At 47.0% G+C, this 25,423-nt stretch overlaps 1 protein-coding gene and 1 long non-coding RNA gene across 22 annotated transcripts in view; both read right to left on the minus strand.

Moving 5' to 3' along the window:
* Positions 1-10,501, minus strand: part of MICAL2 (microtubule associated monooxygenase, calponin and LIM domain containing 2) — a 240,860-nt gene extending 230,359 nt beyond the window's left edge. For 14 of the 21 annotated variants that reach the window (XM_086340006.1, XM_086340019.1, XM_086340017.1 and 11 more), the window contains exon 1: positions 10,319-10,499. The gene's annotated coding sequence lies outside the window, so the exon portion shown is untranslated. Of the gene's footprint in view, positions 1-10,318 lie in introns of all 21 variants that reach the window. The other 7 variants (XM_086340010.1, XM_086340003.1, XM_086340022.1 and 4 more) reach the window with 4 other exon arrangements.
* Positions 10,502-22,357: 11,856 nt separating this feature from the next.
* On the minus strand, positions 22,358-25,120 carry LOC147357723 (uncharacterized). The gene is made up of 2 exons (XR_015142055.1): positions 23,538-25,120; positions 22,358-22,843 (listed from the first exon to the last, which is right to left on the minus strand). It is a non-coding gene; the product is annotated as an uncharacterized LOC147357723 (long non-coding RNA).
* Positions 25,121-25,423: the final 303 nt, after the last annotated feature.

The following is a 25,423-nucleotide window of genomic DNA, read 5'->3' on the forward strand; positions in this document are numbered from 1 at the left end:
TTCCCCCAGGCAACCCCCACATTTCTACCACGTGACATCCTGAACATACCCTTATGTTTCCACATCTCTTTGCGCTCTACCTCTCCCCATCTCTGCCTATGAAATCCTATCTTTCAAGGCCCATCTCAATGACCAACTGCCACCTCCTCCAGGAGGTCTCCCCTGACTCCCTCACACTGCGACTGTCTAATGCAACATTCCAAACTCTTATCTTGATGTGTGGGCATCTATGGGCTTGTCTAAGGCACCTCCCTCCACATGTTAGATGAAAGCTCTGCTTCTGTCATTCAGCAGAGTACCCCCTCGGCGTGGCAGCTGAATACCAAGCCCTAAGGAGCGTAGGTCACCATGCTCCATGCCAGCCCAGACAGCACCCTATTTACAGTCCTTTCTGACTCCCTCCTCTACCTACTTCAAGCTGACTCATTCCCCATTCTCTCGAGGTTTAGCTCTCACCTGACAGTTAATTGGAGATAAACTAATCAATATAATATCTTTCGCAGTTAAATTCTGTATTTTTAACAAAGGCCCTTTGGAGACAAGGGCTGAAGACAAAGGTGGGAATTTTAGGCCCCAGAACTCTGGGGGCAGTAGTTCTGATAAGGGAAGATGTTGCACCAAACCACTGTGCAAGCCAGTGCTACCAGGGTGCTAAATTGTTTCAGTCATGTCTGACTCTGCTAGCCTGTTAGACTGGAGCCTGCCAGGCTCCTCCGTCCATGGGATTCTCCAGGCAAGAATACTGGAGTGGGTCACCACACCCTCCTCCAAGGGATCTTCCCTACCCAAAGATTGAACACTTATCTCTTGTGTCTCCTGCATTGGCAGACAGGATCTTTACCACTAGTGCCACCTAGGAAGTCCCAGTTCAAAGCACAAGAGACCTGCTAGAAAGGGGAGATACAGCTTGGTGCTGCAAAAGGGAAGGCCAGATCCAAGTCTGCTGCCTGAGCCTGGTCACAGGCTCACAGCCTGACAGAAACGGAGGATGGAGAACAGATTCTGACCTGGCTAGGTGACTTTGAGCCAGGAACCACACGTTCTGGCCTCCACTCAGTATCAGGAAACCTTGATACTTCCCCGCCAGTTCAATGGTTAACACTCCATGATTCCACTGAAGGGGGTGTGGTTTCCCTCCCTGGTTGGGGAACTAAGATCCCACATGCTGCAAAGTACAGCCAAAAAAACTCAATTAAACAAAAATACAAGAAGCCTCTGAGCCTCAGTTTCCCCACAGGTTAAAAAAAACAACAACAAGGTGGCAGGAGTGAGAACTAGGTGATCTCAGAGGTCCCTTCCAATCTGACATCTCAAGTTTCTGTGACTCATAGTCTCTACTCGCCCTCCCTCCTGAGAGGTCAGTATCATTTGAAACGACCTGCTTCCACTCCCCCCTTACCTTGAGCCCCACCGGAGTCCAAAGGGAAAGCTAAGGCTAAAGATCTCCCAGCCAATCAGCAGGCAGCAGGCAGGCCCCTCTCAGCGTAGGGAGAAGGAAGGGGCAGAAGTGGGGGAAGATGCTGGTTTCTATGGACATACACATGCTACTCTCTCTCACTCCATTTGTCCCAACCCAGAAAGACAGTCAGCTGATTGCCTTTGCTCCCTGACCTACCTTTTTAAGAGATTACCACTGCCTGCCAAATGTAAGTGCTGCCCTAAAATCAGGACATATAAGGTCTCTCTGTTTGGATCTGAAGGGTTTCAAATGGGTAGAGTGAGCATGATGAAGAACGAAACTTGGAGGCAATCTAGGCCGTGGTGTGCAGACCTGCCAATTAAAGTTCTTTAAAAATAGCCTCTTTCTTCTCTTATGCTGAAGATAAAGATGAAGTTTCAGCAATAAACAGACATCTGCTGGAGCTTCTGAAGAAGATTAGAGCATAAACACCCCCAGAGAACAGCCATAAACAGCCCAGAGCTTTCTCCAGGCACCTGCAGCCTCCTGCTCACCAACAGTAGGGGAGAGGTGAGGGGATGAAAGGACAGAGGAAGAGGTGGTGTTCAGAGGCTGGGGTGGACACAGCAGGAAGAGGTGGTGGGGGAGAGCCCAACTTGGCAGAAAATGGAGAACTGGCTGCCATCTGCAGGGAAATAAAAGCTCAGGGATCCACCAAGAAAATTTCCAGGAAGTCATCCAGAGGATTCCATGCCAGTGTCATTCATTCTGAAAATGGGTCACTCATTACAAGTGGAAAAAAACTCACAGTTCTGAGTGCCTACCTAAGTGGGGCACTTCACAAATATTTTATTTCTACATCAATTCCCTGAGTTCAGTGTGATTACCTCCTTTTTTTTTTTTTTTACAGACTAAAACACTAGGGTTCGTTGATGCCCAAGGCCACATGGCTCCGATTCAAACCCAGGTCTGTCTTAGCACATTTGTTTGTCTTTGCCTCCATCACCTGCACCCAGAAAGTGCTCCTGAGAGTCTAAGTGACCAGACTCTCTGCACCCACAAATCCAACCAAAGGAGGGTCCTAAATGGGAGAGGTGACAAAGTAGGGTAGAAGGGCAGGAGTCAAGCCATGCCTGGCTAATTCAGATAACTGCTGAGTCTCAGCAGCCCCGCGGGTCCTTTGGTTTTCCAGCCTGGTGGCTTCCCAGCCTGAGAGAGGAATGAAGAGGGAAATAGGCACAAATATATGCCTAGACTATCTGGAAGGAGCCACAGGAGACTGGGGTCAGTAGTGCCGCTGAGGAAGAGAACTGAGGACTGGGGGACTGCTTTTCATTGAATTCTCTTCGTATTGAGTGAATATGTTACCACGCACCCATGTATGTGTGGAGTGAATAGCCTCATCTGTGTGGGGGGTGGTGAATGTCATGTATCCAGGTATGTGGGGGGGAGGCTGGGTGAGCATCACTATCTATGCATGTGTGTGTGGAGGTGAGTAGCATCACTTGTGTGGTATGTGTGTATGTGTATACATGGGGCGGGGGAGGGTGAGTACCGTCATCCATGCACGTGGTAGGGGAAGGATGAGTCTTTTTTTTTTTTGGCCGCATCATGCAGTTTGTGGGCTCTTAGTTCTCCCACCAGGGATTGAACCTGGGCCCTTGGCAATGAAAGTACAGAGTCCTAACCTCTAGACCACCAGGGAATTCCCATGGGTGAGTCATTTTTAAGAGAGCCTAAGATGTCAGGTACAAGGTAACAGACACACCCAAGCTGGAGATAGTGACCTGGACCAAGTAGGAAGTCCTGGGTCCCCTGGTCGCAGCAAGCCTGGAATCCAGAAGAAGCTTCTTATCTCCCTCACAATAGTAACTTGCTGCAAGCCCAGGCAGATGGCCAGAAGCTCTCTGAGCATGAACCCCTTGGTCTCCAAGGCTGCAACCAGTTGCATGAGCCCCCCATGACATCCCCTTAGGAAACAGATTGACTGTATCCTCTTCTCGAGGGTCTGGAGAGAGGCTTCCCTGACTCCCCTGCTTAATCCTCTATTCTGTCCCTTTCTTCCAGTATCGGATTTCTCACCCCTCCAAGCAGAGAGCTCCTGACTGTTATCATCTTTGTATTCCACTGTGCAAAAGCCCAGCCGTCCTGACATGCAGAGTCATCAGCGCCCCAACTTTACAGCAGCCGTGAACTCCACAGGCCGCACCTCAACCCCCCATGCTGCTCCCCTGAGATGAAGCTGTCCAACAGAAGGGTTCAGCAGCTCTACCAGGCCCCCAGCAGCTCTCCTTGGTGATCAGAACGTCCAAGTGACTTTGGCACTTCTTCATCCTCCCCTACACTTCATTCTCCTGGCCCTGGCACAAGTTAAACCCTGAGATCCTGCAACTCTTCACCATATACAGTCAGTTCTCAGATCAGTAGCCAAAGCCAACCATTCAAAGTCACCAGAGCCAAGAAGTAGTTTCCGCATCTTAACACATTGATACTACGGTGCAGGACAAGATGTTCTTAGACTCCCCCTCTGTCTCTGGGCTGGTTGGTTTCTGCACTGGGTGTGTCAGGAGCTCCAGCCTGCAAATGTTCCATTAAACCTGCTGTTGCAGCAGCTCAGGGATCAGGGACCGCCAGCCGACTCTTTGCTATCCTACCTTGTTGCCTTTAGAAAGGACATCAGCACTAGACATCCTCCACTGCACGGGAAAGGGAAAACCTGAGCCCCAAACCAGCAGGAAACAAGTCCCTGCCTTGATCTCTGTATTCCCCAAAGAGAAAGCTGACCGAGCCTTGGAAGAAGTACAAGAGCGGCAAGGTCTCTGGATACCCCCAAGAAAAGGGGGGTTCAGGTGAGGAGGGACAGGAAGATTGCTCTGACTCTCAGGGGAGAGAAACACCAGCGCAAGTACAGAACACACTAAAATCCCAACCCTACAAACACCACACCATCCACACACAAACACACACAACTCACTGCCAGCCACCAGGGAGACACACGGGTTTTCCTAGGATAAACTGTAGTAATATTTAGAGCAATTGCATTTAAGAAACGATACAATACCTAGTACCAGACTTCCCCAGTGGCTCGGTGGTAAAGAATCCACCTGCAATGTAGGAGATGTGGGTTCGATCCCTGGGTTGGGAAGAACCCCTGGAGAAGGAAATGGCAACCAACTTCAGTATTCTTGCCCGGGAAACCCCTGGACAGAGGAGCCTGGCAGGCTAGAGTCCATGGGGTCTCAAAAGAGTCAGACATGACTTAGTGACTAAACAACAACCAGCATACCTGGTATTCACAAACGGCTCTTCCTCTGGGACACAGGGATGGACATTTTCTCAACAGCTGGCAGAGAAGGGAAGGATCTCAAAAATCACACTCCACTGTGACCCAGCCCTGAGATGAAGGTTTGTTTGTGACTAGAAGGCCCATGTCCCCGTCACCCCCACTAACTCTGAGTTCAGAGACCAGATGATCAGGGCTTGAGAAGGAGGAGCCTTATCAGTGCAGAGCAGCTGTGTTTTCTACCTCAGAGGAGGTGGCAGGGAGAAAAACAGAAAATGGTGAAGGGAGGGGTCAGGGCCCCCCAAAGTGAGGTGAGTGGGGCATCTGGCCATCAGGCACTTTCCCAAGGGGACGAGACAGGCCGTCTGAGCCTGAAGCTTTGCCCTGCCTTTTTCTTAACCCACTATGTTATTCTGTCCTCTTTTGATATCTCCAACTCCCTGAATAAAAAAAATCAAAATCAAGAGCCTACCATGAGAAAGATTTCATTCTGAGGAAACCAGAATGAAATTCTCATGAAAGAAAGTGAGGTGGTACAATGAGAAAGAGGGTCAGGCTGTGTGGATTCCACAGCTTCCTGTCTCCGCAGCTCCAGCTTTGTTAGGTATGGGAATTCCCTGGTGGTTGGCACTTTCGCTGTACAGGTCTGGGTTCCATCTCTGGTCAGGGAGCTAAGATCCTGCAAACTACACGGTGAGGCCAAACATTAAAAAATGTAAATAAAAACACAGATATATTCTTTAAAATAATGTCAAAAAATAAAATAGGCAAATATCAAAATCCCAATGGGTATAGGAACCTATCCACACATAAAACTGGACAGAGTGCATGTATAACCTTGTTTACCTACACAAATCAGTTGAAGGAAGTTCTCTTTTTTAAGAGGAAAAATATCCCCAATATTTTGATTTTCCATTAGAACAATAAAACATTTTTATTATAAAAATTTTAGAAAAATGCTGAGAAATATACAGGAAAAAATTAACTCTATCTCCACCATACAGAGAGAAAAACAACATTCTCTTATACTTAATGACTAGTGGAAAAGCCTGTTTATGTTGAGGAGGAGGAGGAGGAAAAGAAAAAAGCCTCCTCATTTAGGGGCTATCTACAGAGAAGGGTCTTTGCTGGTGGGTCAGAAGATGGCTATCAGAGAGCCCAGCACCTTGGAGAGATCTGACAAGGAATCCAGGTGTGAAGCTTGTTATCTGGGGAGGGAACACACCTCATCCTTCTCACTGAGCCTCTGGTCTCCTTCATTAGGACGCCTACAAAGGTGCCGATGGTGATACTATCTCTTCACCATAAATTCAGACCAGACACTGAAAGGTTATAAGTGTATGTTTTCTGTCATGGTCTGTCAGTTGCAGATGGATAATGATTTGAGAAGAGCCCACACCTTGCCCAGGTATGAGGCCAGATAGAGAAGGCTCCCGAAGGCACAAGGCAAGAATCTTACACTGCCCAGAGAGAGGTAGACAGCATTCTCTGGGCAGCCCAAGGCCAAATGCCGGACTCCTAATGTGGTAATGCCTGTGGCTGCATAAGTCAGTATTCAGAGCTTGGGCAGAAATGATCTCAGTCCCTGTCAGCCCCACGTGTGATTTGCAGAGGCCAGTTGCTGATCAGGGCACCTCGGCAGCTGCCTGGGCTCCCCACACGGCAAACCACAGCGCCAGAGAGCACGGCAAATAGTTCTATTGTTTTAGGATGTTTACAGGCTGACACTTGCAGAGGAAATATCCACACTCGAGCAAGTCATCTTTTTTTAAAAAAAAAAAAACCTCTTAGCTAAACACACGCACGGGCCGTCATACAAACCCACCACAGGATTCATTCATTCAATATGCATTTCCTGAGTGGCTGCAACATCACTGGGCAGATGCTCACCACGCCCCTGCCCCATTCCAGGGACAGCACTGGGGATCCAACAGAGCACAAAAGCAGACTCAAGCATCACAGGGTTCGCTGTTCAGTGGGAGATTTAAAAACGGAGGGTAACGGAAAACGGCTGGATAAAAGCAGAAGTGCCGCAGAGGGGGTGGTGCTCCAGACTAAAGTAGGCGTAAAAGGACTAACGACCAAATGTACCACACAGACTTTGTTTGGATCGTGATTTGAACAAACTCATGAGGAAGGTCACTTCATCTGAATATATACAGATGAGACCAAAGAGTTACTGTTGATTCTGCTACATGCAATAATAGTGATGTGGTCATGAAAGAACCTTCTTTTTAAAATAGATAGGGAAGAAAAAAAGAGAAAGAGAGAGATGAAGCCAGCCTGGCATGATCTTGGTTGCTGAAGCTGGATAATGAGTATTTGGGGCTCATTATACTATTCTATTTTTGTGCTTGAAAATATCAATAATTGGTGGGGGGAGGGGGGGAGGGACTACACTGCGCAGTTTGTGGGATCTTAGTTTTCTGACCAGGGATAGAACCCAGGCCCTTGCAGTAAAGTGCCCAGTCCTAACCACTGGACCTCCATAAATATGCCATGTTTATGAGCGTTTTAAATGCCATTTCATAGTGGGGTGGAAAGAAATGTTCACAAATAATTACAACATAAGCTGGGGAATCATAAGCACAACAGAGGGCTGTACACACCAAGCCTCCAAAGTTCAGAAGATGGCCACAGTTTTTTCCTGTTTCTCTCAGTGTTGAATTTACCACACAGACCTCATTCATGCAGATGGAGAACAGAATCCTAGTTTGGTCACTCACTAGGCTTATAATTGGAGGTAAGTCCCTGAACCTCAGTTTCCTAATCTGTAAAATGGGAATAACCTTATATACTTCTTCAGAGGGCTACCGTGAGAATCAAATGATTATAAAGAATGAAAAATCCCAGCATGATATACAGTGTTCCCTTTTCTGGTTCTTTAAACAACAGAGACTCTCTAGCCCTGGAAAAGCCTCAAAGATTGACAATGTTCAACCCAAATCTTCTTGCACCTAACCCCACTCCTCTTGGCAGAGATAAGGCTCTCCCCCAGGAAGGCAGGACCTCAGTAGTAGAGAGTGAAAGGAACAGGGCCCATGACTGGGAGGCACACCCAGATGGGTGTGGACGTGGGTGGAGAAAAGAGAGACACATCCCAATCACAGGCGGAGAGGGATTACTCAGTGCTCCTGTGCTCCTTAAAGTTCCTGGGAATAAGCTTCCAATGACCAAACCACAATCAGCCTTAGTCCATAAGCTGATTTATACTAAGGTGTAACTAATTGGTAATCACAATTTTCTTTAAGAAGAGAAGGATGAGCAGAAAGCCAGGCCTGGGCCTGAAGAAGGAAAGAGGCAGTGATTTCATTTTTTATAAACATAAACTCCAACTGTGGATCTCAGTCACCTTACAATCACAGCTAATGTACTTCAACATCTGCCCTCCCTCCTAAAAAAAAAAAACAAAATAAAACTAGAATCGGCCCTAAAGTAGCTGCTGCTGCTACTAAGTCGCTTCAGTCATGTCCGACTCTGTGCGACCCCATAGACGGCAGCCCACCAGGCTCCACCATCCCTGGGATTCTCCAGGCAAGAGTACTGGAGTGGGTTGCCATTTCCTTCTCCAATGCATGAAAGTGAAAAGGGAAAGTGAAGTCGCTCAGTCGTATCCGACTCTTTGTGACCCCATGGACTGCAGCCCACCAGGCTCCTCCGTCCATGGGATTTTCCAGGCAAGAGTACTGGAGTGGGGTGCCAGATTATTGCAAATAACAGTCCTTCTAAATCATTGCAGAAGTCAGCTCTCAGAGGTAGGTTCAAGTCAACAGCGGCAGAGGCAGCCTTCCCCCTCAAATACCACCCAGACTCCAACAATCAACCCCTCCCCCTCACAGCATGACCAACACTTGCCATCATCCTTGAAGGACAGGGTGGGCAAGACATCTGCAGGTTGAACAACTTGGCTAACTTGGGTCAGTTCAAGTGCTCTGCTTAAAAAAAAAAAAAAGACAAAAACACCCAGGGGACTTCCCTGGCAGTCCAGTGATTAAGACTTCACCTTCCAAGGCAGTGTGTGCGGGTCTGATCCCTGGTCGGGGGGCTAAGATCCCACATGCCTTGTGGCCCAAAAAACTAAAACAAAACAAAAGCAATATTGTAACAAATTCAATAATGACTTTAAAAATGATCCACATCAAAATAAATAAATAATAAGAAGCACCCTCAGGATCTTTGGACAGAATCTTTTCAGAGGCCAGGAGCCTACAACACTCACTCTTCACAGCCATGGGTCAGCAGGAAGAGCTCTGGACCTGAGCTCTGGCAGTCTGTTTCAAATCCTGGCTATGCCACTTTCTATGTGACCTTGGGCACTTACCCTACCTGAGTCTGTTTCCCCATCTCTAAAATGAGGAGGGCAAACCTCTCAGAGGTTTTTAATTACCGTGAAATTGGCCACAAAAGTGCCACAAGCCAAGACTTAAGTGCCTAGCTTGCTCAGTAGGCACTTAATAGAACCATCTTCTCTCTATCTGAAGGACAGTTCTTACTGCAATAAGAGCTTCCACAGCATCATGTGTGGCTGCCCTGGAGACCTGAGCCCCCCTTGGGCCCCCTTCCCCTGGGAAAGGGACAGGAACAGATCTGGCCTGGAGACCCAGGGGACCCCGGTCTCAGAGCACCCAGGCAAGCAAACATCTCAGGGCCAACCAGCTGCTGACTTCTCCCACCAGGCCGCCCAGAAGGGAACTGGTTGGGACTTCATCCTTCAGGGACACCACCCAAGACTGTAGTGAGCAGGTGAGACTGACAGAAAGAGGTCCCCACACTGCTTAAGGTCCCATTAGGGCCCGATGTGCCTCCAAATAAAAGCTCTTTGGCTTCAGAATAAACAATGTGGAAGGAGACGCACGTTTACTCTGGTTTCAACACGCCTCCTCCCCATCCAGCAAAGGCCGTTCCTAGTTCTGCCGAAAGGCTGGCCTAGGATAAATTAACCCCACCTGCCCCGGCCTGAAAGTCAAGTTAGCGGGCACTTTTACCCGGGGCCGGTCCGCAAGGGCAAGCCCCGCGGGGGTGCTCCGGTGCCTGGGGGGCGTGCGTGCTGCTGGGGGAGCGAGGTTCAGAAAAAGACAGCTCCACAGCCCCTCGGGCCACCGTCCCAGACCCAATCCTACCCCGCAGGCGGCCAGGCCACCGACATTTGGCCCAACTTAACTTCCTGTTGTTAAGGGAGGGGAACCCTGCTAGGGTGTGGGGTGCGCCCAGCGAAACGCCGGGAAAGAACGTGACAGGCTGGGTGTCCAAATCGTGGGAAGGTAAGTTTGGGGATGATCTGCCCCGGTGGCAGGCGGTACTGCTGGCGCGTCGCTCCCACTCCATGGCGACGTTTGGGTATTTTCTAGGCTTAGAATGGAAGAATTTGGGTGTTGTGGGGCGGAGTAAGTGGTAGTCCGTGGTACTGCGTTCTAATGGATTCAGAGAGCTATAGGGGTACACCGGCCTCCCTGGGCAGCGCCACCTGCTCGCTGGGCGCCTCGCGGGGAGGGTCTGAGGCGGGAGATGCTGCCGCCGCACCTGACCCTCCCCGGCGCCAGCTAAGGCGCAGAGTCCAGGCTCGGCTACCAAGGTCCCCGCCCGCTCTTCCTGGAACCCCACTCTTCCCTTCCCTCCCGTTCCCCCCACCTCCTTACCGAGAGCGGCGCCGGCCGCCGAACCTCGAGTCCAGCCTCTATTCTCGCCCAGGGCCGCGGGCGCAGTGGTCGGGACCCGGAGGCCGCCTGCCGAACTGTGAGCGAGCTAGGCGTCCCCGCGCAGGCTTAGCCCGGCGAGCGCCTGCGGTTCTGCGCCTTGCGGCGGACAAGACCGGGAGACGCCCCCATCTGCGGCGAGACCAATGACAGGGCCACGGGCGGCGCGGCCCCGCCCCCAGGTGGAGGCCCGTAGCCAATGGCGGCGCGGCGCGGAGCCCACCCCCACCCCCGCTCTCCACCCGCCCCGCCCCTGGGGGGCCAGCTGTCACCGCGGCAGCCGCGGGCGCACGTGGGCTGTAGCCCGGCCCTAGAGTAGGGAGCAGCCCGGCGCTCCCACCGAGATCAGTGCAATTCTGAGACCAGCAGAGGGCCGATGGGGACAAGGCGTGGTGGTGCTGCTAGATGAAAACCCTGGTGCGGGTATCCAAATGTCAAGAGAGAGGCAAGGGCTGGGCTTCACGCTCCTTGGCCTAAGAAGCTGGAAAGCAACCCTCGGTGTCCCCTTTTGGACTTGGGGGAACGGCATACCAGTTCTAGTACCGGCCGTGGCCCTTCCTTCTTGCTTTGCTTCTTGATCACTCTGGGCTTCAGCAAACCCCTGCTAGCGGATAGGCCCTTCCCCTCACCTGGACTGGCCTTAGAATAAAACTGGTGGAAAGAGGCGGTGGTGCATATCACCTGTTCAGTTCAGTTCAGTCGCTCAGTAGTGTCCAACTCTTTGCGACCCTATGGACTGCATTGCACCAGGCCTCCCTGTCCAACACTGACTCCCGGAGTTAACTCAAACTCATGTCCATTGAGTCAGTGATGCCATCCAACCATCTCATCCTCTGCTGTCCCCTTCTCCTCCTGCCTTCAATCTTTCCCAGCATTAGTGTTTTTTCCAATGAGTCAGTTCTTTGCATCAGGTGGCCAAAGTATTGGAGTTTCAGCTTTAACATCAGTCCTTCCAATGAATATTCAGGGCTGATTTCCTTTAGGATGGATTGGTTGGTTCTCCTTGCAGTCCAAGGGACTCTTAAGAGTCTTCTCCAACACCACAGTTCAAAAGCATCAATTCTTTGGCACTCAGCTTTCTTTATAGTCCAACTCTCACATCCATACTTGACTACTGGAAAAACCATAGCTTTAATTAGACAGACCTTTGTCAGCAAAGTAATGTCTCTGCTTTTTAATATGCTGTCTAGGTTAGTCATAGCTTTTCTTCCATGGAGCAAATATTTTTTAATTTCATGGCTGCAGTCACCATCTACAGTGATTTTGGAGCCCCCCAAAATAAAATTTGTCACTGTTTCCATTGTTTCCCCATCTATTTGACATGAAGTGATGAGACCAGATGCCATGATCTTAGTTTTCTGAATGTTGAGTTTTAAGCCAATTTTTTCACTCTCCTCTTTCATTTTCATCAAGAAACTCTTTAGTTCTTCTTCGCTTTCTGCCATAAGGGTAGTGTTATCTGCATATCTGAGATTATTGATATTTCTCCCAGCAATCTTGATTCCAGCTTATACTTCATCCAGCCCAGCATTTTGCATGATGTACTCTGCATATAAGTTAAATAAGCAGGGTGACAATATACAGCCTTGATGTACTCCTTTCCTGATTTGGAACCAGTCTGTTTTTCTATGTCCAGTTCTAACTGTTGCTTCTTGACCTGCATGCAGATTTCTTAGGAGGCAGGTCAAGTGGTCTGGTACTCCCATTTCCAAAGTGTGGAAAAATTTTCTACACTTTGTTGTGATCCACACAGTCAAAGGCTTTGGCATAGTCAATAAAACATAAATAGATGTTTTCTGGAACTCTCTTGCTTTTTCGATAATCCAACGGATGTTGGCAATTTGATCTCTGGTTCCTCTTCCTTTTCTAAATCCAGCTTAAACATCTGAAAGTTCATGGTTCACGTATTGCTGAAGCCTGGCTTGGAGAATTTTGAGCATTCCTTTGCTAGCATGTGAGATGAGTGCAATCATGTGGTAATTTGAACAGTTTTTGGCATTGCCCTTCTTTGGGATTGGAATGAAAACTGACCCTTTCCAGTCCTGTGGCCACTGCTGAGTTTCCAAATTTGCTGGCATATTGAGGGCAGCACTTTCACAGCATCATCTTTTAAGATTTGAAATAGCTCAACTGGAATTCCATCACCTCCACTAGCTTTGTTCATAATGATGCATCCTAAAGCCCACTTGACTTCACATTCCAGAATGTCTGGCTCTAGATGAGTGATCACACTATCGTGGTTACCTGGGTCATGAAGATCTTTTTGGTACAGTTCTTCTGTGTATTCTTGCTGCCTTTTCTTAATATCTTCTGCTTCTGTTAGGTCCATACTATTTCTGTCCTTTATTGTGCTCATCTTTGCATCAAATGTTCCTTGGTATCTCTAATTTTCTTTTAGAGATCTCTAGTTTTTCCCATTCTATTGTTTTCCTCTATATCCTTGCATTGATTACTGAGGAAGGCTTTCTTATCTCTCCTTGCTATTCTTTGGAACCCTGCATTCAAATGGGTATATCTTTCCTTTTCTCCTTTGCCTTTAGCTTCTCTTCTTTTATCAGCTTTTTGTAAGGCTTCCTCAGACAACTACTTTTGCATTCCAGTCTCTTATAGTGAAAAGGACATCTTTTTTGGGGAGTTGTTTCTAGAATGTTTTGTAGGTCTCCATAGAACCGTTCAACTTCAGCTTCTTCGGCATTACTGGTTGGGGCATAGACTTCAATTACTATGATATTGAATGATTTGCCTTGAAAAAGAACAGAGATCATTCTGTCATTTTTGAGACTGCATCCAAGTACTGCATTTCAGACTCTTTCTTTGACTGTGAGGGCTACTCCATTTCTTCTAAGGGATTCTTGCCCACAGTAGTAGATATAATGGTCATCTGAGTTAAATTCACCCATTCCAGTCCATTTTAGTTCACTGATTCCTAAAATGTTGATGTTTAGTCTTACCGTCTCCTGTTTGAACACTTCCAACTTACCTTGATTCATGGACCTGACATTCCAGGTTCCTATGCAATTTTCACCTGTTACTTTAGTCAAATCATGCAAGGACCCTCTTGTCTGTCAAATGGCTACCTTAATCTCTGCTCTGCCCACCCTCCCTGGTTGCCCCCAGCTCCAGAGAGCACCATTCACAGAAAAAACTGTGAACAGTGAGAGGGGTGTGACGCTGCTTTGTGAACTGTGAATACGGCGAACACCTTGGGCAGACTGCCGTGGTAGCAGTGATAATGAAACAGGCATCCCCCCTGCAGGAGGTATGTCTTACCTCTGGGGCCTAAGCGCCTGTCATGGGCTTGGCCCAATATAAATGTTCTTGGGACAGAGCTGACCCAGGGGTAGGAGAACAGGCAGACTTGGGCAGTAAGAAAACAGTATCGTGTCTCCAGGCTGCTGAAATTTCCACAGCATCAGACCACCCCCTGAAGAGACTGTGTTCCCTTGCCAGGCAAGTTTAAACAGAGCAGTTTGTCCCTATCAAACCTGGGGTTTATTTTTTCCCATGCCCCTTACCATGTGACCCTATTTGAGACCTTTAGGGTTTTCCCAGGGATTGTCCTACTTGGTTGTTCACTTAGCATCTTCAGAGTTCAATCCACTTCCTGCAGATGAACTTTCAGCAAAAGCCGTCCCTGCTCAGTTTGCAAGACTCGGTCAGCGTTGATTCTCAGAGGGGCAGCTCTCCACTCGGATGCAACTCTGCCTGTGATGCCAGTTGATGGAGTGTCTTCTACACACATTATCTCACTTAATTCTGACAGTGGCTCTGCACGGTGTGCATTTTTATCATCATCCCCTTTTGCAGATGTGAAAACTCAAAGAAGTAAAGTAGCTTATCAAGGTCACATGGTTAATAAGTTTCCGAGCCTAGGTTTGATTCTGGATTCAAGAAACTGCATGCCTAATCACTGTGAACTGGGGTCTCTGCAGTCCTGCCCACGCTTCTAGAGCACTGGACAGGCCAGGTCTATCCCTGAAGAAACTCTTCTGGGGCCTGACCAGCCCCAGTCCATCCACCATTCTGGTGAGCTCAGGCCTGGGCACTGTCAGGGACAGGAAATGAGATCAACATGGCCCTGCCTTATTTACAGAGTGACTGTAAATAGAGGAAACAGCATTACTTCTGCCCCCAGCCCAGATCCTCACTAGACACAAGCTTCTTGCTTCTGGTCAGGGCTTGAGACACCCATGCTAGGGATGGAGATGGAGACAGAGTCATTCATTCATTTCATTGATGCTACTGTGAGCTGAATATGATTCTTGCATTCATGTAACTTATTCAGCTGATAATCAGAAGTACACAGTGCTAGGGGGGCTGTGTTCTTTATCACTTTTATTTTTTATGATTCCTGTCACCTTATCTATGGCATGTGTTCTCCAAATAAACAAATTTAACCCTATTGCAGGAACAACTGTGTGCCCACCACAGTGAGATAGCATGGCTCAGCAGAGAAATTCTATTAGCTCAAAAATCAATGTGTTCCTAGGTGCCTCCTCTCCCAACCCTATTCCCAAACTTTTTGACTTGGGGGCCTCAGATAAGAAAGGCCCCTGTTAGGTGAGTCTGAGGGCTGAAGAGTGAGCTTTTCCTTGGATGTAGGGCAAGCTGGGAGCTGATGAAGGCTGATTGCAGGGAGATAAGCATTGAGACTTCTTGAATCAGTGGTCAGAGCCTCTTGCTACATCCAAGCCACCCTTGCTGGCCAGCTCCCTAGGAGGTGGAGAGAAATGGAAACAGAAGATCACAATTGTCCTTTCTCTGGACAAAGTGGTAGCCTGGACTCTGTTGGGAGTTTATACAACTAAGATCGTCAAAGAAGAGATCTTACAATGTTAGAGTGAACTTAAAGGAAATATTATATAAGACCCTCACTGAACAGATTCAAGAAATTTACACATTAATCGGGAAGGGAAGGTACCATGAGAGTCACAGAGTACAAAAGTGGGTTCCAGGAGGTTCTAACGCCCCTACTTCACTCTGAGCATGCCAGGCAAACTCAACCTCTTTGGGCCATGGCTTAGAGTTCTATATTTAATGACAATCTCTCCCCAGCCCACTCTTCTGGGATGGCGAATGTGTGCTTGTGAAGGTTGTCTGGGAGATGCAGATGGCCACATTAGCATCAGAGGAAGGGAGAAAAGGAAGGCCCAGATTCATTCCTAAAAATATCTTCATCTCAGACTGGAAGCAGTGAGTCTCAGCACCACTGCGCATGCCTCCTCCTGAAAGAACTCCAGCTGGTGATCTTCATCCTCAGCAGTTATCCACCTGATGGTGTCCCAGGGTGGGGCTGGGGCAGGAGGCAGGGAGGGGGGATCAGGCCTTTCTTCTTATTTTCAGCCAAGCAGTTGGCTTGAAGAAAGGTCAGAGTTGAACTAAGTGGATTCCCAATAGAGAGATTTCCTGCTGAGGAGCCTGAGTGTGTCTCACAGCATTTGAATGTTAAGGAAAAGAATCACCACCTGAGCCTCCTCCTCCAAATAAGAAAGGGTTTGTTCCCTCAGACCCCTTCCTCATATACAGATGTTCCAGGAAGGGATAAAACTGGTCAGTGAGTGTGGTCTCACACACTTCCTCCCCAAACCACTATCAAAGGACTTCAGTCTTTTAGAAAGAGGTGTGCGCTTAATCGTTTAGTTTAGTCTGACTTTTGGACCAATAGACTGTTGCCTGCCAGGCTCCTCTGTCCATGGGATTCTCCAGGCAAGAATACTTAGAAAGAGGAGGAAGGCTGATATCTACACAGAGTCGGATGACCTTGTTAGATGATAAGAAAAGGCTGACTGGCACCTATCCTTGGGAGGTATCTTGGGAAGGGTTTTCTAAGTCAGGAAGTGGAAACATTTTTACCTCTCTCAAACAGACTCAGGACTGTGTGAGAAGCAGGAATCACTCGGGTTTTATTCCAATCCCTTATCATCCTGATGGCTGCAGAATGCACTCTTAATCACAGATAAGACATATAAAAGTTTTCAAGGTCACTAGGAACTCATCAGGCCTTCCACACATGCAGTGCATTTTCCAGACAGTTTGGAGAAGAGATGGCACCTGTCAAAATCAATAATGCCCTCAGAGCCACCGCAGCACTTTGGGGGAATGTGTGCATTTGGCTGCAAGGATGGGAAGATCAGCGCTGGAGAGATGAGGCCACAGGCAGGAGGTGATGATGGAAGAACCAGAGCAAACAGAGCAGGTATGCGGAGGAGAGGGGAGGAGACACAGGATCACGAAAGTAGTCTGACCAGCTCCAAACAGCCTGGGGAGATGGTAGAGGCTGAGTCACAGGTAGATACATACATACTCAAAGCCACCTGTGAAATCCAAGGGTACAGTTCTGGCCCCTAGAGACAAATGAGACTAAACAATACCACCAAACCAACTGCACCCTGGTGGCAGGCTGGGCCCAACTGCTGCCCTGGCAGAGTCCTGTTCATGCAAACCTGAAGCCCACTCTAGAACATACTGCTCTCATTCAACAAAGCTTCCCAGACCACCACAGGGTAGCTGGTTAGGGGCAAGGATGGGGATACTCTCTTCTGTTCTAGCCCATAGAGGGCACTCAGTCAAGTTTATCTGTATATCCATCCAACATATATCCACCCCACAAATAGGTACAATGCAGTTATTCTAAGAGACATCATAGTCAAGTAGTTAGTTGCACAAACCGTGAAGTCAAGATGCCTGAGTTTGAATCCCAACTCTGCCACTTATTAACTAGGTGACCTTGGGTAAGATCTTAACCTCTCTGTACAGCAGGTTCCTCACCTATAATAGGGGAATAGTTATAGGATAGCATAGTTAGAGGGAGATGTGTGCTTAGAACACATGTACATAGTAAATGACATATATGAGTTTTGATTAAAGTAACTTGGGGGCTGGTATCAGTAAGGGGGTAGGGTAGAGAACTGGAGTCTCTAAGAGACACCGTTATGAGCAACTCCAAGTCAGGGACATGGCCCCTCCCAGTGCTACACTTGTGTATCTTCAGCCACATTTTAAGGTGGATAATTATCATCCACACCTTAGAGATGAAAAAAATGCAACCTTGGAGAAGTGAAGCCACTCTCCCAAAGTCTCCCAGGAGCTGGTATATGACAGGGTGAATCTAACTGACTCCCTACTCCTGGTTACAAGACAGGACAGAGCACCTAGGCCCAGCCAGCCATGTAGGCTCAGTGGTGACAGTTCCAACAGATATGTCTGGTCCAAGCAGATTTCTTTTTCAGGACCAGTGTACAGGTAGCACAAGAGAAGCTCTCTGTCCCTGGAAGTCAGGGCTACCAGTAGCTGTGTCCCACATGTGATGGAAGAGATCTGACTACAATAGGCGTGTAGGAGACTCCTCTGACTGAAGAAGTAAAGTTCCAGCTATCCTTTGCAGTTCTCTTGACTCTGCCCTCCCTTGTGTTGGTTTTGTCTTCAGGCTGATTTTTTCTCTCTGTAGCCAGTACCAGAAAAGCTTCAATGCCAGAAGCTACCTGATACCAAAAGCCATTTCTGACCCAGCATTCCGAGCAGGAATCCTGAGATCCACTCTGATTGGACTGAGTCACATGCCTCCTTGAACCCATACCATAACCAGAGGTCTGGAATGTGCTGATTGGCTGTGCTAGTCAGGACCCCTGCCTGGAGCTGGGGTAGGCTCAGCTTCCCCTGAGACACTCAGGCTACATGGGACGGACAGGGACACCTGAATAAAAGCTGAGATGGTTAGGAAGGGAGGAGAAGGGATAGATGGTTATACGCTGGGTGGGTATAGCAGATGCTGCTGGTTTTCATATCCACAAATGGGTTTCTATTGCAAGCACCTGTGACTCCATACCTGTGGGTTTCCTCTGGCCTCTGCAGCGAGCTCAGCCAATGCATAGCACAGGCCAGAGTACTGGAGATTTAACACCTCCAGTAGTAGCCTTCAAACAAGAGTGGGCAAGAGTTGGTGGATACATACCCCAAATGTCTCAGCATCAAGTGGGATGTCTTGGAGGTATGTGCTCTATCTGTCTCTGTCCCAGAGATCTCCAGAAGGGCAGAGCCCAGGTGCCCACAGCAGTGATTGCTCATTAACATGTTCTATATTGGTTCCCTCTTATCACCTCCTCAGCTCTTTCCTGATGCTTTCCAAACTTACTTCCCAAATAAACTGCTTGAACTCAGATTCTCTTCTCAGGGTCTGCTTCTGGGGGAACCCATTCTAAACTATAGAGTCATCTAACCCCGACCTACAACTCCTTGAGATGAGCAACAGTGAGTTTATCAATGCTGTACCTTCCGTGTGTGTAGCTGAAACAGCACCCCGTACCTGGAAGGTGTCAGTAAATGTTTGTTGAAAGAATAAAAGAGGAAGCTATTCAAAAGCACAAGGTGTTTGTCCCACCCACTGCGGCTTCTCCAGTGGGTCTGGATCTTTGCCATGGACTTTGGCCAATATGAATACTCAGAAGGAATTTGTGCTTTTCACCTCTGAGCAATATCTTTGTATGTCATCCTGACCTCCTCTTCTATCATCCGCTCCTCACTCTGACCCCACCCACATACCACCTCATATGAAGGTTTTCTCTAAGTTCCATGCATTTTGTAGCAGATAAATACATTTTAATTAAAATTAAATTCCTGCCCAACTGCTCTTCTATTCAAATCCTTCTCCTAGATGCAGCTTAGACAACAAGAAACTACCCAGGGCAGCCCAGCCTCTGATGGGTTCAGAGAGCTGGTTCTTCCCCTTGTCCAGATGTGAGGGGTCTGCAGGGCTGAAACCCCCAAACAAAAAGGCACAGTTCAGCTTCACAGGTCAAATTCTGGTGGAAAGTGCTCAGGCCCCGACAACCTGGGTTCCAGTAGACTTTGAACAGGTGATGGAGATAATACGCCTTATTTGGTAAGCACAGAGTATAGATTAAATCAGGTGACAAACATACTTGAAGGTGTATTGTTGGCTCTAAATGTTAGTTGTTTTCCCTCCTATTTGTAAGTGTGATTATTTTATATTGTAGCAACTTACGAAGCTAGAAGTGGGGTTCCCAGAACTCCCTTGGGGCCACCAGGCTGTCAAAGGAGGAGGTGGTGAAAAATAGACACAAGTTCCAGCTTCTCTTCAAGGGTTGTCAGTGTTCCGTTTGCTCTGTTTTATTTTTGTTGTTGTTTGTTTGTTTCACATCTGTGTTGTCTTCTCACCTGCCAACCCTGCTAGCCAACACAACTTCAGGCCCCTAGTAGACATCGAGGCAACAGCATTCCCAGACCTCTTCACCAGCTGCCTTGGCTGTGTGAACTTCTCTCTCGATAATCATCCCTTATCCCATATCCCAGTGTGGCCCTGCTTCCCCGATCAAGCCCTAACTGATACACTAGGTAAATGAGACTGCCACTCCTCATGGGCCTACAGTGGACCTGTCATTACTTTACACATCTTCACATCATCCGTACAAGATTACTTCTGAGAATTATGGACTGAGATTATTAGCCCACTTTTATACTTGGTGTAATAGGGTGTTTCAGAGAAGCAGAACCAATAAGAGATTCAGTTCAGTTCAGTTCAGTTCAGTCGCTCAGTCGTGTCCAACTCTTTGCGACCCCATGAATCGCAGCACGCCAGTCCCCCCTGTCCATCACCAACCCCTGGAGTTCACTCAGACTCACGTCCATCGAGTAGTGATGCCAGCCAGCCATCTCATCCTCTGTTGTCCCCTTCTCCTTCTGCCCCCAATCCCTCCCAGCATCAGAGTCTTTTCCAGTGAGTCAATATAGGTAAAGATACAGATAGATTTATTACGAGAAATTCGCTCATTTGGTTATGGAGACTGAGAAGTCCACGGTCTGCCATCAGCAAGTTGGAGACCCTGGGAAACAGGTGTTGTGGTTTTATACCAAGTCTGGAGGCCTGAGAACCAGGGAAGCCAATGGTGTGAGTCCCAGTCCAAGGGCAGGAAAAAACGAATGTTCCAGCTCAACAGGCTAAGAGAGTGATTTCTCCCTTCTTCTCTCTTTTTGTTCCATCCAGGCCTTCAAAGGATGTGAGTGATGCCCACCCACACCAGGGAAGGCCATATGTTTCTCTCAGTCTACTGATTCAAATGCTGATCTCATCCAGAAACAGGCTCACAGACACACCTAGAAATAATGTTTAACTAGATACCTGAGTACCCTGTGACCTAGTCAAGTTGACACATAAAATTAACCATCACCCTTGGAGAAGCCAAAGATCAAGAAGGTTAAATACCATATCCTAGTATCTGGCAGAACTAGGATTTAAACCCTGGTGTGTCCAGTTCCTGAGACTAAGCTTGGATCACTTGGTCACTCTGAAATTTATCAGAAGCACAAATCTCATTAATTATAAAAGTACTACAAATGTTGTATATTCTTATTAGGAATAGGAAGGGAATTCCTTCCCAGTCCAGTGGTTAGGACTCAGCACTTTCACTAGGGTGGCCCAGATTCAACCCCTGATCGGACAACTAAGATCCTGCAAGCCACATGGTGTGGCTGAAAGAAAAAAGAGGAAAGACTCTTAGACATGTTAATTTAAAATGTTTAACCTGCCAAAGACATGGCGAAAAATAAAAAAGGGACGGACATACCCTCAAAGATGTAAAACACTGTCAGGAGGGCGTTAAGTTGACCTGCTAGTCATGGGGCAACTTGCTCTTTATGCAAACTGGTTTAGGTCTTGTATCTTCTGAAGGGGTCTGAGTCCTCTCTGCACAGCCATCCCAGCAAAGAAACTTGACTTTTGACCCAAAGAAATACAATCGTCGTTTCTCTGCACAGTTCACCACTCAGCACCCTCCCACTGGCCAACAAGCCCTGACAGTCCAACTGGGAGAAAATCAAAGAAGTGATTGAGTGAGGGCTGCTCTGGGTTTGTGCCCAAGAGTCACAGGATCCCAGGACAAAGCAGGAAGGCATGGCCACAGCGGCCTTCTAAGAATGCCTGGGAGGCCAGCCCTCGAGGTTTTCTATTCCCCAGAGGACTGAGGAAAGCATCTCAGAATAAAGCTGTGGCTGCCCCATGGACAGACAGAGCAAAGCAGCTTTGAGGGGTGTCGTTCACTCCGGGCAGAGGAGGAGCAGAGGGACCTGGAAGTGGGGCAGATGGAGGCCCTGAAACACGGCCCAGCTGGATCCTGACCCTCCCCATCCTGGCCACAGGGCTTCAGCCTGGCTGTTCCCTTTCCTGCTTTCCACCCACTGATGACTGTCACTCCCTTCCAGACTGTGCTCTGGGTCACCCCCTTGAGAAGTCTTCCTTATTGCCTTGGAGTTCATGCTCCTTCCACAGCCTGCAGACTCGCCTGTGTCCCTGTGAAGTTTCGCATCTTCTCTAGTTGTTTCCACAACATCTCCTTCAGAGAAGTGCTGTACTTATAAAAACCTTTTTCTTCCTTATGTTAAAAATAGGATTTATCTTTTTTAAATAAAAATCATGCCCAATCAAAAAGAATAATATAATAAACTATATAGTCTCATCACTCAGAGATTTAGACCATCAATACTTTGAATATGGATCTATTATATTATCTATATATATATAGATATGAAATTATGTAGCTATAGAGGCAGTATGAGAGAGGGTTTAAGAATTTGGGCTTTATAGTTAAATCAGCTGGAATTAGAATCTCAAATCTAGTTGTGTGATCTTGGATAAATTAATCATCTCTCTGAACCTCGGTTTTTTTCTTGTGTAAAATGGGAATAATCAAGTAGTTATAAAGTTGTATTAATTTTTATTTCTCTGTGGCTGTGCTACACAGCTTACCAGATCTTAGTTCCCTAACTGAACCTGCACCCTTGGTAGTGAAAGCAGAGTTCCAACCACTTGACTACCAGGAAATTCCCCAAAGTTAAATTAATTTTGTTGTTAGGATTAAATAAAATGATCCACATAAAACCCACCAAGCAAGGTATATAAAATCACTGTGTGTGTGTGTTAGGGGGATGGGATGTTTAAAGTACACATAACAAAAAATTCACCATTTCAAAGGGTAAAATTCAGTGGTATTTAGTAAATTTACAGTATTATACAACTAGCATCACTATCTAGTTCCAGATCATTCTTATCACCTCAAAAGGAAACCCCACATCCTTTAAGGCATCCCTCTCCGTTACCCTTTCTCCCACCCCTGGTGACCACTTATCTGCTTCAGTCTCTATGGAAAATCACTTTTGCTTCAGCTCTTCCCTCTCTTTTTTTTCCTAACAACTTGGTCACACCTCTTTTATCAAACTGAGCAAATCAAACTTAGGAAAAGTAAACAAACAAAACCAAACAAAAATAAAACTACAAAACAGGCTGAGCCAGTCAGCGGTTTCCACCTGACTCCAGCAACCTGTTCAGGCCCCAGTCAGTAAGTGGAATGCAGTTCCGGGCTTTTATTTGAGCTAGGAGAAAATCAAACATCTTCCTCGCACTGGACAGGAAGAAACAAGGTAGAGACCAGACTGCTGCAGCTTGCAACCAAGGGGAACCTGCGAATGGAGCCGAGAAAGAGGAAAACCTCACTCTGGTGACATCTTTAAGACTGAATCAAATCCTTCTCAAAACCATATACCCTTTGTTTCTCCTTTTTTTTCAAAAATTGAGGTATAATTGATGTACAACGTACTAGTTTCAGTTGTACACGATAACAATTGGATATTTGTATGTTGCGACATGATTACCTCCTTAACATCTGTCACTATACATAGTTACCAAAAAGATGTTTTTCTTATAATAAAACTTTTCAAGATCTACTCTCAAATATGTAATATGGTATTATTAACTATAGTTACCATGCTACATATGACATCTGTATGACTCATTTATAACTAGAAGTTTGTATCTCTTGCTATTGTCCCCTTTTTTTAATTGTACCCTAATACATTAAGCCCCATGTCCCTCCTTTTCTTTTCATTATTTTTCCTTAAGATAATTTCAGTTAGGTTTTCTGTTACTTGCAAACCAGCTTATGACCTGTTAGGCCAATGTTTCCTAAATTTTGCTGAACATTAGCTTTTAAAACTCCCAGTGCCAATTAGAGCGTAAAGGCTAGGGGTGGGAGCCAGGCATCAGTCATTTTTGGAGATCTCAGGTGATTTCAGTGCAGAGTAAAGCATGGAAACCACTTTAAGTAAAGCAAGCTGCTTCATCTTTGCTTCCCCAGCTCCCCACCTTCCAACTTACCCAGGCTCTTCATGCCGCCATATTACTGGCTTGCCTCCTTCTCTGGGCTCTGAGCATCTAAATGGTAGATTTATGTATTTTATCCCTTCTGCCTTGCACATGGTAGGCCCTTAGTGAGTGTTAAATAATGAACAAATGAATAAATAAGTGGGACAGGTTCATGCTATCTTCTTGTGATCTGAGCCTGGCCACAATGCTTGCCCTTGGTTCATGCCATTTTCTTAAGTATTTTTTTTCCTTCAAGCCACCTTGTACTGAGTACAAAGTGTAAAAAAGTTTAGGTTCTGGAGCCAGGTTGCCTTTGCCCAAATCCTGGTTCCATGGGATCCAGTGTAAGTATTCAACCATTCTGGGCCTGCTTTCCTCATCTATCAAATGTAAATAACGGTAGCACTCACACCACAGTGATGTGGCCAACAGGTCAAGATTAACACCTGTAAATACTTAGAACATTGGTAGCACACAGCGAGCACACAGTGTCAGCCTCTATCTTCATTCTTTCATTTATTCCTACACAGAGAACTGAGTCTCTCCAGGCCAGAGGAATCACAGAGGGTGGGTGTGGAGCACTTCAAACCTGTATGCACTGTGGAGGTGGTTTTGCTTTGCATGCAGGCTGTTAACGTAGGTGAATTTTGTTCAGGTGGCTGGAAGTTTATGTTGGGGTGGAGAGCCAATTACCTCGTGGTGGCAGAACAAAGGACTTGTAAAGTTCTCACTACTGCTGGGCTTGCCCTGCCCACAATGCCAAAGGCACACAAGCAGGTGTTTTCAGAGTCACCTGAATAGAGCCTGTTCTTTGGACCCAGGCCAGGTAAAGGGATATTGTATTATTCATCTTGGGGAATTCAGCCTATTTTAAAGGAACTCTTTTTCTGCCTAAGGGAATGAGAAAGCACTTCCTCATGAAGAACACAGATTTATAAGGAAACTGACTACAATGGAACTTTGCCTGTCTAGGCTTTGTCTTTAGGAACTTATGTGTGGGACTTCCCTGGTGGTCCAATGCAGGGGGCCTGGGTTTGGTCCCTGGTCAGGGAACTAGGCCCCACAGGCTGCAACTATGATTTTGCATGCCACAACTGAAAATCCTGCATGCTACAATGAAGACTGGAGATCCTGTGTGTTGCAACTATCAGCCGGCACAGCCAAATAAACAAATATTAAAAAAAAAACAAAAAACCTATATGCTTCTTAATTTGTTAGCAGAGTGGTTGCAGGGCTCTTTGCTGTAAGCTTCCAGCTAAGAATATCCTTGAAAACATCACTCCTCCTCTCCTTCTCTCAGCCTTCTTATCTGTCAAAAGAGGGGTGAGCTGCCTGCTTCCTGTCTCACTTCTTTCCATCAACTTGTATTCATTGAGCTCCTATCATATGCCGGGTACAACTGTAGGATCTGTGGGATGCACACAGATAAAACCGGATTAAGCCATTGCCCCACCTTCAATTAATTTGTAGTTTTGCAGGGAAACTATAACCAAAATCACTATGTTGTCGTTAAGGTTTTCATCACCTCCCATTGAAACACTTTTTCAGTGGCTTCTAACCAATCTCTAAGCCTTTTTTTTCCTTCAGATTTTCCATCCTCTGCCACTGCCAGAAGGATTTTTCTGAAGCACGTGTCCAGTCGAGATGCTGCCCTCCAGCCCCATAAAACAATCCCATGCCTTGTTTTCCTTACTCACACTGTCATCCTCTTTGTCTTGCCAACTCTTAAGTAGACTTCAAAGCCCAATTCTTAGCTTTTTCTGTATCCACCCCTTCAGCAGAATGAATTATGACTCACTCCTTCCTACTGTGCTATCCCAAACATTTTTTTTTTTAAAAAACACACTTCAGTTTTAGCATCCTACAAACTCCTATATAGAAAAGGAACAGTTCTTAAT

Source organism: Bos grunniens, chromosome 15, assembly GCF_055505025.1.
Source record: "Bos grunniens cultivar Pamir isolate PY7600 chromosome 15, Bosgru_T2T1.0, whole genome shotgun sequence".
Lineage (NCBI taxonomy): Eukaryota > Metazoa > Chordata > Mammalia > Artiodactyla > Bovidae > Bos > Bos grunniens.